This window comes from Clupea harengus, chromosome 7 (genome assembly GCF_900700415.2).
Source record: "Clupea harengus chromosome 7, Ch_v2.0.2, whole genome shotgun sequence".
In the NCBI taxonomy this organism is placed as follows: domain Eukaryota; kingdom Metazoa; phylum Chordata; class Actinopteri; order Clupeiformes; family Clupeidae; genus Clupea; species Clupea harengus.
The window spans coordinates 8,777,203-8,791,576 of record NC_045158.1 but is presented as its reverse complement, the minus strand read 5'-3'; the positions used below and the strand labels follow the sequence as shown (position 1 = coordinate 8,791,576).

Sequence of the window (14,374 nt, the reverse complement as noted above, 5' to 3'; positions counted from 1 at the left end):
AGTTACTCTGAGAATATTTAGATGCTGTGTTAGCCTACAACGAGTGAACGTATTTCCTGTTCAGTTCATAATGCATAGGAATGCGTCAATATGCCATCTTTGTGGCAAACTCCAACCACTAAATGTGAGAGGTTGATATAATGAGATTTATCAAGTTGTTGCTTCATTAACTTTGGTTAGCTGTCTCTGACACAGGCACACGCGGGCAACAATGTTGCTATTAAACACTATGGGATGTATTTCTCTCCAGTCTTTTTATAACAAAAATGTCAAATTCCACGCAATTCCATGCAAATTCCGCATTAAACATTACATTTTTATTTCCCTTACTGAATTCCGCAATTCAGCACACATTTTCTCTCCAGGCTTGTAACCTCGCGCCAACTTAATGCTGCTATTTGCAGAGGATGTGCGCTTCCCTGCCAGTGTTTACAGTGTTTATAATTCTAGGCCCGGCTCACAGAAATCAATATCAAACGCCTGAGACAGAGCTCTCTGAAATCACTCGCGGCTCGGTCCAAATCAAGTCAGGGAGAGCTTATTGAGAGCAGGGGCACTGTAACAGCTCCAGACTAAAGGTGGGCAGATGTCCTGTTTTTGCTGTTGTTGTTGTTTTGGCTGCGTGTCACCCTCTGTTTGGCTCTGCTCTGGTATGTAGATGCCAAGACAATTGTGACCATCACAGCCAGGTCAGGAAATGGCTGTGTATATGGAACGAGCGAGAGAGAGAGAGGGAGAGAGAGAGGTCATGAGGGGAACACTGGCCTTTGCAAAAGGAGAAAGGGCAAGAAGGCCAAAGAGCACAAAAAAAACAAAGAAGGGCACATCTCAGAGATATTGAGATGAGCCAGGACAGCCCTGTGCTGATGGTGTGCCTTTCAGAGTGTGATGACTGCAGGTGAGGCCAAGCATGCCATGACAAAGGTAGATTCTGAGTGATGCGGCTCAACTCCTAAAGTACTCCTTAAGTAAAGAACCCCACAAAACCCTCACAGCTCATGGTCTTGTACTGACTAACTTCGACACAAATCCATTTTTTGGATGCCGCCCATAGTTCGCCATGATTGATGTTATCCTGTAATCCCAATTATGGGTGTTTACAGCAGAAGCAAAGTGTGTGTGCGTGTGTGTGTGTGTGTGGGGTGGGGGGTGGGGGGGGGTATTTCCTGAAGCCAACCAACCCCCCACCCCCCGCACCCCCTTCCGCACCCCCCTTCATGGCAGTCCAAAAGCACTGGGTCATCATTATCTTGAATCTATTAAAAGAAGCCCCACGCATACTTTGAGCCCCCTGCCTCGTCTTATCTCCAAAGCAGCCCAGTCATAGCAATTAAAATTCCAACACACTGTCTGAAAATAGGGGTCTCTCTACTCTATGCATTAACCCCCCCCCCCCCCCCCCCCCCCCCCCACGCTTTCACTCTCTCTCTTTCACTCACTCTCTCTATCTAAGTCACACACCCACACACAAACACACACAAATGCAGAGAGAGAGAGAAAGAGAGAAAGCGAGAGCTCAAATAGCATACACTTAAAAGAAAATGATCAGTCGCACAATACAGAATCTGGAGGACATTCGAGGGAATTAAAAAATAATACTCTCTCTGTGAAACAAAACAAAACTTTTAAATACTACATTCTACCAGAATGCTAAACAGTGGCACCACGTTGGCACCTGTGTCAATGGGGTTAAAAGAGTGAATCTCTAATCTTTAGGAAGGACAAGATGACAATACAGTCATTGGGATATGCATACGGTATCCTAAACTGAAACTCTGTAATACATTGAGTCTTTGATAAATTAGGCAGATTAACAGGCATGAAATAAATAGTTTCTTGGCCACTGTCTCCAATTGCTGATAGCGGAGCTGGGATTCTCAGCTCACATCAAGAAACAATTAGCAATTTCAATCTGCCCGTGTGAAAATATTCTAATCAAACAAAAAAAACTACATCCAAATTCTCACACTCACTCTGCCAACTGGCCTATTTGCATGCCAATGCCAACGTGAAACATGTTGCCTCTAAATCCTATTGGGACACCATTTGAGGAGGCGACGGGAATCTTGCAAATGCCGCTCACGAAGAACAAAGCATTATATTCAACAGTCACACTAATGCATCTAAATCAGTCTGCTATTCCACTCGGCCAAATAATCCATCATATATTTTATTCAATACTTTTACGATACGTATAATTAGTGGCGGAGCGGTGTTTAATTATTCATGAGCAATCTTGCAATGAAATTATACAAAAGGTGCTCTTTCATTGAATCATGGTCTTTCATACATATTGCAAAGAGGCGACTCCAGACATAGTTAAAGAAAGGTGACCAGGTCGTAATGGAACAGAGTCTTGTGAAAAGGCTACAGCCTGACAAATTATAAGATATCCTACGGCCGAATCACAGCTGTGATATCCTTTACCGACCCCACTCTCACTCATGTCCTATCGCTTAAATAATGCACAGATACCAAACGCAAAAAGGTGATTTGGTGTAATTTCATCCAAATGGTCAGCCACTGCATAATTAACGACTAGCCTCATACCTCCCTTCAGACCTCGGTGCCACCGAGGGGGCAGATGGGGCCGAGTGGACTGTTTGAAGATGTGAGGAAAAGGGAGTGAGTACTGTAAGAATGATGAAAGGAGGGCAATGCTGAGATAAGCTGATACGGGGAGGCAGAGACTTCCTGGACATGTCTGGCGTTCCCATAGCTCATGGTTTTGGAATGTCACTTTGGGCAAAGCGGATTCATTGTCAGTATTAAGCAATTCTCATCTGGTGGCTACACTCTTTGAAGACAGGAGAACTTTCATACACAAAAAAAGAGATGGAGGTGCAAGTATTTTCGCTGCCCTTCCAGATATAATAAAATGCCTTTGGGATTACACATAAACAAGCTATCTTATGTAACGAGTGATTATATTACCCACATCAACCATGATGATTTAAGACCAGGCCTGTGTGTTTGTATGCTGGAGCCCTGACCATGTGGAGCTGGAGCCAGTTTGGTGTGCTAGGCATGTAGCGGCCTCACCAGCCAGCCGTGAAGGACACCCTGCCACACGGAGTAAGCAGGAGATCCCACGATTAGTCACGCTCTCCTGACACTCCACCTCGCACTCAACGCCCCTCTCTGTGTGGCCGTGCATCTCAGTACACACACGCATCCACACACACACATATATACAGTATATACACACACACACACACACACACACACACACACTAGCCCTCAGCTCCAGATGTGCACATACTTAGCAGTGCCCTTGCATGTGCACATGTTTTTTAAGTGCGCACTTTGCTGTGTCGTGCTGCATACTAATATCTGGACTTAGCACTGTTGAGAACAAAGACGTCCAAACACCATCTACGGCCTCACTAACTAAAAAATTACGAAGCAATCAGCACTACAAGATAGAGCGGCGATGCAAAGTCCTATAAACCTGAAAGCCCCATCAAGAGTGTGTCAGACCATGAATGAGGCACTTAGATGCAACAAAAACAAGTCTGATGAGAATTTACGACGCATAATGCAACCGAGCACCCACTGGAGTTTCCCCTCGGAGACGAGCACCTCACATCCAAATGAGAAGAACTCATTACAGCAGCACTTCGATTCATCTGAAGAGACCAGCTGAGTGCACAGCTAACATCCATAAGTCATTGCCCTGGTTTTGTGGAGACCCTGGTACCCTGGCATCCACTGGATAGCCTACGAGTCTACATGTGGAAAACTTGCTGCACGGAGCAATTCTACATGGAACATCTCGACCACTAATGTTTGCACTTGCCATGTTTTAACAAGAGTGGGCAGCTACTTAAATAATATATGGGTGAGTAATGATGAACTTTGAACTTTAAAAGAGTCCAGGAGGTGCGTACAGGGAATTTAAAAGGCAAGAGTAATTAACTCCAGGAAGAAATAACAAAAAAAGCTGGCGGTAGGCAAAGTCTTTTTTAATCAAGGAGCGAGTGACAGGGAGGGTTTAGTCAAGTTTGAAGGGAAAGTGACAAATAACATAATCATTTTCTAATCTTCCAAGTGTGACACGATGAGAACTTCCACACTTTCTCCAAAAAGCACTCAATTATTCGTCATAATTCAGGTAAGCAGAAGACTGATTCTTTAACCACTTACTGCATCAAACTGACACCTAATCAAGTATGATAGATGCATATCCATTTTCACTATTTCCACAGTGTGACAAAGCGCAGATCTCGAGGAGGTCTCGAATGCTTCAAAGATGGATGCCCTCTGAACCTTAACCTTTTATTAGGCTGTTACGATAGAAGTCAGTCATCCATCCTCCAACTTCAGGAGTCAAACTCATCAGCACGTTCAAGACGGGTTTGAGCTGGATGACAGTGTCTGCGCCTGTCTCTGTTACTGGTAAGAACTAAAATATATTGCTCTTAAAACAGCCCCTCACTTTCACACACATACACAAGTAATAACTAAATGGCGTTTAGGACTAAACGGGCAAATCAATATTCTTCATGGTTAAATGTATTCACCACTACCAGCACATTCTCTATTTTAGACTCACAAAGGATGCTGGTGTCAAGCCTGAGGCAAGGTCACCAGGCAAGCCCATTGCCTCCTCTGGTTTAGGCAGGCATGGTGTGAAGGAAGGTAATAACTGGTGCTTAAAGAGGAGAGTGCAGGTCTTGGCCTAAACACAAATGAGAGGCTGCTGGGATGACTGGCCCACGGCCCACAGAATATTATTCACTTCCAAGACGACTATTAAAGCAGCCTTTCATATTTTTTCCGACTTCAGAGAGATAATTAGGGTCTCCATCTCAACAGTTCCATGGTGACCTTGGCTTTCTTTTAGCAGATGAATATTGGAGGGTAAGTGCTCCATGTTGCAGTCTGCTCTCTTCCTCTCCTTGACTTCACTGATGGTTTCTCAGCCAGGAGATTTCCTAATTACATTCTGTATTCAGGTGCCAAGACTGTCAGCAAAGAGTTGGTATCATAACATCACGAAAGTTCATTATGAATCATTGTGAAAAAAAGCATTTCTGCAGATCAACCTCAATCCATCTCTTTTGTGGAGATGAAAACCATTGATTCCATCATATATTTTATTATTTAGTTTTTGTTTCGTATCAAGATGACTGCAATTTAGTGACACATATCATCTGGTATTTAAAAGACAGACAAGACGGTATCAGCATATCATGTCTCCACAGACCTGAAAGATCCCTACCGGTCAACCTCAATACATGAGGTCTTTTTGTGCAGAACAAAGAGGAGCCCTTTCAAATTTGAACAAATTTGCTATGTGCAACATTAAAGACAACACATGGGTGCTCTGGCCTCCCAACTGCTAAAGAGTTCCAAAAGAGGTTATTTTGCCTCAGTAACTGTGATACTCAATACGGCTCCAGCATTTAAGTACAGACGATAATCCTAACATCCATACTGCAAATGAATAACAGTAACAAGCAAAACCCACTAAAGCAGAAAAGGTCCATCCACACAGTGAATCAGAAATCAGCAGATTGATCTTTGCGTCCTCCTCTGCACTTTGCTGATGAATGCAACAACAAACCTTTGGTAATTGGTCAGGGAGGCTGCTATGAAGGGAAACTTCTCAACAGCGTTAAACATGAGAATGAATCTATTCAAAATAAAACTCGTTGCACCGGAGCCGTGATGGAACAATTTGATCCGTCAATACCCCTTAGTCAGAGTGTAGTGCTAGCTCAGATAATTGAAATAAATTGCTGCTCAAAGCATGAGATCGATTGATCTTTATAAGGGTTATGCATCTTGGGACTTCTTTGTTGCATTTTGTTTTGCAGGTTTGATGAAGCGTCATCATTTTCTTTCACTGTAAACAAATAAACTAACCATGACTAACATCTGGTGTAAGTATGGTGTCATCACAATATGGAGGTACAAGCACTGCAGGGTTTTACCTAAACCATTCAATACTCACCTTTGGATGATGAGAAAGACCCATACAAATATCAGGCCGTCCTGACTACCATCGGATGTGGCCCACAGGAAATATGCCTGGAAAGTGAAGAGGAGGGAAAGAGTATGAGACAGTGAGACAGGAGATAGTCACAGAGAGAGTCACAGGGAGAGTCACAGGGAGAGTCACAGAGAGAGAGAGAGAGAGAGAGAGAGAGAGAGAGAGAGAGAGAGAGAGAGAGAGAGCTAGCTTTTACACAAGATGCATCTTGGGTTTCTGAGAGCGCTGAAGCCCGATTTATGTTCTGGCATTTCAAGATTTAATTTAGCCTGCATTACTCTGGGAGACACTCCTGACTGCCGAGGATCCGTGACACATCCTCCCCGTGGAATAAATGCCAGTGATAAATGCCACTATAAATAAAAAGGAAGGCAGCGACAGAATCTTTTACCCCTTTATTTACAAGCTACTGGGCTCACCATAAAAGGAATGACTTAATACACTGACATTACACAAATTCCTTTAAAAAAAGAAGAGGAGAGAGAGATATATATACAGGGGTCTATCCACAGAGTTATGCATCACACTTAACTCTGAACTTCTGACATCAGGAACCCATGAAATCAACAGAAAACAGCTGGGTAGGGAACATCTAGCCTGACCCTAAAATGCACTCTCACAGCAGTCCACTACTTTGACATGCAGATGGTGAGGTCTCAAGGTCAGGCTGGCAAAATTAGGCACACCAGAGAAGGGCCTGGACCTCTGTTTTCCAGCACACCAGATGGGTCTGGCTTTGGGGGGGGGAGGGAAGAGAACAGCTCTTGTAAAAACCACACTGACACACTCTGCCCCACAGATGGGATACTGGGCAATAGGAAAGGGGGCAAAAAGAAAGCACATCTGTGTGGTTACGTCGAGCCGTCATGACAGAGCCGGATCATCGGTTGCACCCACACGAGTGCGTTAGCGGTGAGGGGAGAGTGCAACTGGCAGTAGAGGCCCGCAGCGCTCCTCCTCACACTGAGTCAGATGTGGGGCAGAGCACTGAGGGACAAGGGTGGTGTGTGTGTGTGTGTGTGTGTGTAGGGGGGGGGGGGTGCCACATCTGTCCAGCTTTAATTCCACTGTCTGGTCATCACATACTTGGAATTGCAACAGTAGGGGGAAAAACAGAGGAAGAGATAATACTAGTCTGGAAAAAAATATAGCTTTTTCATAGTGATGGTCTAAGTCGTTTAATTCCTGGCTTAACGGATACCCTGCATGTCAAATGAAATAATAAAGTCTGCAGCTACAGTGCACTGTGCATATCCGGAGGTGAGAAAGAGAGCAAGAAGAAAAAAGAAAAAAAAACTAATTTACTGTGAAAAGCCTGCCTTGTTTAAAATGTGACGACATTTACAATTCCTGAGAGACCTGTGAAGGCAACAGCGGTGGCCTCATTCACAGCCTAGCAGACTGCAAGCCTCTGTCTGCTCTGCTCTGCATCTTCTAGCACTTTCTATACCAATCAATCTCTTCTCTGTGAGGCCCTTTGTTGGGCTTACAGGACAACAAATGGCAGTAAAAACAGCTCAACATGCCCTTCCGTCACTGTGTGATTTTTATATATCGCGATGCCTTGGTACCACGGTGTCTGCTTAGACCAGACCATTTGTCTTGCTTGACTATTTGCGCATTTAAATATAGGAGGCAGGAGAAAACATCCCATAATTACACCTTTAAACCCAGGCTACTGGGGTATTTTTTTGGTTTTTGAATGTAGCAATTTAGCCGCTTTTAAGGCGGAATTGGGAGTCCCTGAGCGGCAGCATCTTGCTGCATAAGGGCTTATGTGTTCAGGAGGGTCTGGTTACATTCCACAACTGCTGCCCTCACCAGACACAAAGCTGTATTCTTTAAATACTCAGCCCGAGGCTGAAGGCACTGTATTATTTTTGGGCAAAGGAGGTTTAGGAGGTTCCAAAAGTTATCCTGTTTCTAAGAATTTTTGCAGGAAAGTACAAAGAACTTTCGACTTTTGTGGAAGACTGTGTCTTTGAGGGAAAGAGATAATTTGTTCTGTTGGGTGCAGAACATCTGAGAAGTCATACACAAAGAAAGGGAGTTTTCTGTAAATAAAGAAAGATCTGGGCAGGGTTGGATGGGGCTAAGTAAGTGCCCAGATTAGGCACCATCAGGAGCAGCAAGGCACCACCAGGGGTTATGGAGGCAGAGTTGTGTCTGGCCCCAATCGATTAAAAAGCAATCTGCTGTCCATGGTCCATCTCGGGGCAGCTCTGTGACAGGTCCTTGATGAAGATGAAGCTGTGATGGGGGTTGAGCTGTCTGGCTACTCCCCCTTGTTTCAGTCTGCTGGGCATCTGAGAGTCAGTCATCCAAAGAGGGCAGTTTCTGGCTGCAGAAACATCAGTCCCACAGGCAAGAGCAACAGTGGAAAGACCAGCTTCAGAAAGCACAAGCACTTCCTTATTATTTGGAGTCATAAGAAGCACAAGACATAGATATGAGGGAGGGGCAAAAAAAAGCTGGTTAAGCATTTGGCTGGGACAAAAACAGGACAGGATCTTTACTCTCCTGGAACCTGAAAGTTTCCACCTCTGGCTGAAACTATGTTAGCAACCTTTTGGGAGCTGGTGTGGTAAGAATGAACCAAGTGGAGATGGAACAGGGCAGATTTTGACTTCATAAGTCATCTCACAAAAGAGTCCAGAGACATGAAAGCAATGGGTTTTAAACAAAATTGTGTTATCCAGCTCACGGGTGGGACCAACAGCCATTCTCTGGTGTGGAGCAAAGACTGAAGGCCCCCTGAACACCGAAAAAAACCTACAGATTTTATACTCTGAATTGTATACTATAACTCTCGTCTTGCTACAATTAAATCGATTCTAGGAGTGGACATAACACATTACTCTGAATAAACATCAGACATGGAATGATCCAATGTATGAGAAGATACTTGCCTCCCAGGGGAAAAACTCAGGCAAAGAGTTTTATCTTTACAGAACAGTGACAATGTCTAAGTTTCATGGCGACTGTTTCACCTAGTCTGGTATAACCAGACCCTAATTCTCGTTGTGAATAGCAATGCTCCATTGGGGATTGTTTCCAGTTGTTGTATTCTAATGGGAACAAGTCTTGTTGGCATTGATCAGTATGGGATGGCAATACTTCCTACTTTTCCACTAACGGTGCAAGCTTTTCCCAAAACCCGCTGGCAGTCAGGAAACAATGGGCCTCATGCAGCAACATTCTCTTAAATTTCTCTTATATATTCCTGCATGAGGCCCAATGTCTTTACCCTTGGTGAATAAATCTACACATTCTTCTTGTTCCAGCTTCCATTCCTCAATTCTTCACTTGCTACTACTGTTTGCATTGCTTTGTCTAGCACTAGCACTGCCGCCATTGTTGTTACTAAATATCTAAGTGGTCGCTTATTGGTCTGCCCTTCAGAGTGGCTGAGCGAATCCCCATCCGAACAGGGTTTCCAGACTGCAATCTCAGCAAAAATTGAGCTGAGAGCAATAAGCGGCGGAGTCAGGCTATGTTTCACCAGCAAATCACAATAATTTTTGTCCCAGTTGCTTTGACACTTGTTTTGACATCGATACGTCCTTCTCCAAACAAGGTACATTACATCATGCTGCTCAGCTAAAGGAAATACAAAAAGCTTTGTTTAAACACAAAATTACATTATCTATCTATCAAAGTCCATGTGTTAGCCTGCAACTAGGTTCCCTTTTTTGTGTTGGGGCGAAGATTGATCCTAAGCCTACGTCAGAAAGGTGGTGGCAGGCTGTGCGCCAATATGACTGAGAATAGCCATACAGGTCACACATGAGTGCCCACTGCTTCATCCCACAGACATCAGTCCAGCTGAGGAGAAAAATGGGTAGAACTGTCTGGACACCTGCTTTTGTCTAGATTAACTCGTTTGGGGACTTCACAGTCCAGTCCAGGTGTCTGGGTAGACAGCCACTGGGCTTGGGACTCTGAGGCGGTAGTCAGAAGGGAAGGTTAATTGAGACTGATTGGTGTGGTGATGCGGAGGGAAGCCGCACCAGCTCTGCCCTATAGAGGGGATGCTTGTTCAAAGACAAGGAGGACATCCATCCAGTGACAGAGGACCATGGCAAGCGGCGGTCTACAAAGGGGAGGGAGGCCGTGACGGCAGCCCAGTATGTAAGATGTGATTGAAGGAAGGGAGTGACATGGCCGTGCTAGTCGAGGGCATTTTGTGGAAGGTTCAATGCTTGACAGCTCTTCTCTGCCCTTGCCGGAGCGGTTTCTCTCTGAAGTGAGATGTAATGCCTTCCATTTTAATGCAAAATGCACTGTTAATGAGGACAAAATATCAGCGATACAGATGGGGGAAGAAAAAAAAAGAAAATCAAAAAAGTCGAAATTCCAAGAGGTAACAGCAGTGGATGAAACATGCAAGCAAATGAATCCAGCATCATTCGGCCTGAAAAACGCATTGTTTTGATTAAGACAATGCTCTCTTTGTAAAGATTAATTAAAATAAATGTAATTAGCGAGCTCTGGTTTCCCACAGCTCTAATGAGGGACATGGAGGCAACAGAGCCACCCTGCTAGCTTCACGCTACAAAGCTCCCTTTTTTCTGAATTATGGTCTCATCTTCCCATGCTGTGCAAATGCTGAAATAATTTACAGCGGTACGGCAACACACATCATTTTAATTCCAATTCCCTGTGGTTTATGAGCATTCATTCCATCTATCTATCTCTTAGGCATCTTTCCTCGTATCCTATCAAGAACTGAAGAGCAGCAGATACTTCATCATGCAATGGATATGGCAATGTGAATAGTCCTTCATTAAATATATAACTATTTGACTAATCAATTATTAATCTGCTAGCCACAAGTTCTGGATGCTCTCAGAAGTCTGGGCAAAAACAACGGAGAACCAACGGGTAAAACACAGAATGCCAGTGGGAAAAGCTGATGATGATAAACCATTAGAAATAATCTTCAACATGAAGTTATTAAGTTGTTGCCAAGTGTAAATGACAATGAACATCAGAATGGTGCACATTTGAGCAGAAATCATTTGGCATGAATGATGAATGAAAGTGTCGTAGGTGGAAGGTGGAAGGTGGAAGGTGGAAGGCTCACTGGTTTGTCTATGAGACCTGCCAGTTTAAACTCTAGATTTTCTCTCTCACACCTGTAATAAGTGAGAAATGCATACTGACAGCAATTAACACATGTATGGACAACACCACACAATACAGCACCGTGTTCATCACCACTAATTACTTATGGATTAGCCTGCAACAACTCAACAAGACAATTGGCATTCAATGGTAATGGCGCAGGTAATGGTCACATGGTGCTGGAGGCATAGAGCATAATGGGACAATAACCCGGGGAAGAAGACCAGCACCACCCCTCACCCACACAAACAAACAAACAAACAGAAACACAAACAACCGACGTAAACCCAGTACACTGTGTTCCCGCTGTGTCCACACATAGTAAAATATTTTCAAACTTAAATTTCTCTATAGTTATCTTATTTTGGCTACACAAGAGATGTCTATCACTGTCTATTTCAAAAGGATTCAATTATCGGATGAACGATGCATGAGAAGTTAAGCGAATTGATACATCATTTAGGGGTAACACGTCTTTGTAATTGTTCAGTGAACATCACCTTAACCAAATCCAACCCCTAACCCTAACTTTAACAATAAAGATAAAGTTAGCAGAAAAACTGTAAAGTGCTTAAAGTGTGTGATGCAAATTTTTATTTGAATCACTCAATTTCCATAATGGTGAGGCCAAATGAAGAAAAACTGGCAAAGAAAAAAGAAGAAATCAAAGTCTGTGCTTTATGGTACATATTGAATGTTTAATTTGAAAGAATAAATATACATTTCTATTTGTTAAATGTGCCGTGTCAAACTGTTACAACTTCTATATCATGAGTGCACCAAATAGTCGTTAATACAAGTCCTTATTTCTTTTATATTTCAAGCTTGTTTTTTTTAGTTTAAGCGTAGACTTATCCTGCTTCAAAGGGTCCAATAAGCCTAGGGCATGTTTTGAGCACAACAACCCTTTTACTGAATACTTACCTTTCATTTAACATTGTGCCACCATAGGTACATAGACAGCAGGCCCTTGGCATATAAACCTTTCTCGAGTTATTTTTACATTTGGCATCTCTTTGTCTGTCTATCTGTGTTGTGTAGTTCTATAGTTGAGCTTTAACTACCAAATAAAAGTCCAATAAGCCTAGTGCATGTTTTGAGCACAACAACCCTTTTACTAGATACTTACCTTTCATCCTTGTTTCCAGCAGGAGGTCTGGGAAAACTTTTGACTTTCAAGGTCAGATTACGAGTGTCTCGGAAAATGAGTGTTAGAATTGGTATGTCAGCCTGACAAAGGAGATGCAATCAAGATAGTACATGCATTGCTTTTTTAAAGTTTTTCTTTAATTGGGAATTTAGGTCAAAAATATAACTATGACAGATAATCAAAAAATTGCGAATAACAGCCCTGAATATCTAACGACCTCTATTCCCCATCAGCCTCTTCAAACAATCAGCCCTGCAGAATACAAAGTCCTTCTAATCCAGAAACTGTAGCCACCAGCACCATACAGCGAGCCCGGCTCTCGCAAATCCTAAACACTGAATTGACACATGGGAGCCTAAGACCAAAAAGCTTCATTTGGACAGAGACCCACATACCGAGAGACATGTAGCGGAAGACAGCTACCCATCAGCACAAACAATGCACGAGTAGCAGAGATGAATCACTGCAGAGCTGGAACTGAGGGAGCCCTCTGACGGGGAACAACCACAAAAGGCGAAAACAAATTCAGTGCTGTATTATTCAGCATCAAAAGTGGCCAAGAGTGACCCCTGGATGGTTGCTATAGAGGAGGGTAGATAAAATTGTGGAGCTATTGTTGTAAGCGACCTTAGTATGAATCCCCACATATTCACAGAGATAACAGGGATCCTTGTCAAAGGCTCCACGCATTTCTATTGGTGCTGAAATTATAGTCATTTGGCACGCCGTGAGTCACCTTCAAAAGGGGAAAAAAACGACACACTGCCTTCGAAAGGGAAGAGACAAACCCACAGACAGTGACTCTTTGACGTGTGAACAAACATCCCCCTACCGAAAACTGATAAGTGACTCTCCATCTCCGTGCGCTGATGGAGAATCGCCTCGCGTTCTATCAATCATGGATCCGACGAGTGCGTCTCTAAACACGGGTGCAGCTGCGGAACCAGTCAACCTGAAAAGAGATCCTCGCGAGCCGAGGCTGGCTGGTAATGGACCACCCCCATCTTCCTGTCACCCATCATTTAGGTAAGAGCAGTGGCTCAGCCTTGGCTGCTGTCAGGCCATGTCTTATTAATGTTGTCGTGCCTTTTTTTATTTCTTATGTCTTTTCCCTCCGTTGCTACAATTCTTCACGTCAACCTCTCCCTGGCTCATCTTACTCATGAGGGCTACCACTCCACAGCACTTGTTAGCAGACAAAATGAAGAGGAACATCCCCTCGATCTAGAGAGGCGTGGACTATCCTGCAAACACCAGAACTACAGAACCATGACACATCTCAGAAGTCTCTGCAATGCCCACAACCCTAAATAAGACCAATATGGATGAATAGCCTCAATTTTTTTGATTGGCAAACCTAGAGGACATTTGCACAAGAACCTGCAGATTCCTACTGCTCAATGCTACTCAGAGGTATTGCAGTAGCAGGCTAATTCTAGTCTTGCACTAGTCAAAGCTAATATTTGTTTCCATATCTCTCACACATAACAACAGAAATAATTCTGACTTCAGTAAAGCATTTCAGCAGGAGGGGGAAAAAAATCTGGCGTTTGGGCAGCGCAAAAAAATCCCTTTAACTGTGCTTAATTTATCTCCAAGTCTAGTTTCTCAATCTTAAAATGGTGGGAAGCATAAAAAGTATTTAAAAGTATTTACACTGCATCGACTGAACTGGCAGCCAGACATTTCCCTTTCTTTATGTGGCCCCATACAGCAGGAGAAAACACCATGCCCACTTCATTTCTGGCGGAGTGAAAATTAATTGGAGCAGACAAAAATCAATAATACTGGCTTCAGTGAGATTCAAAAATAATTGTCAGAGAACAAGATGGAGAATCTGATTTAGAGGAGGCTCTTAGTGACAGCCCACTGCAGAGACTATAGTTTTTTTACAACTGGAATCTTAAAGATGGGATGTAGGGAACTGAAGTAGCTTATCATTTATATTCTAAAGTCACTCATAATAAACTTAATATGTATTTGGTTGGGTCCTTGGTGTCAATCCAAATGCATAAGGAATGTCTTCCCTACAGGCCTGCATTTTCAGGACTGCATTGTTTTCTGCATCGCTTCTAAGCTAAACACAGTTTAATAAAGAG

The 14,374-nt window shown here is 43.3% G+C and overlaps 1 protein-coding gene across 12 annotated transcripts in view; it reads right to left on the bottom strand.

Annotated features, from left to right (window-relative positions):
- Positions 1-14,374, bottom strand: part of arvcfb (ARVCF delta catenin family member b) — a 161,162-nt gene that overhangs the window by 116,553 nt on the left and 30,235 nt on the right. For 11 of the 12 annotated variants that reach the window (XM_031570399.2, XM_031570393.2, XM_012815941.3 and 8 more), the window contains exon 2: positions 5,960-6,036. The exons of the other annotated variant lie outside the window; for it this stretch is intronic. The gene's annotated coding sequence lies outside the window, so the exon portion shown is untranslated. The remainder of the gene's footprint in view (positions 1-5,959; positions 6,037-14,374) is intronic. 12 annotated transcript variants of the gene reach the window in all.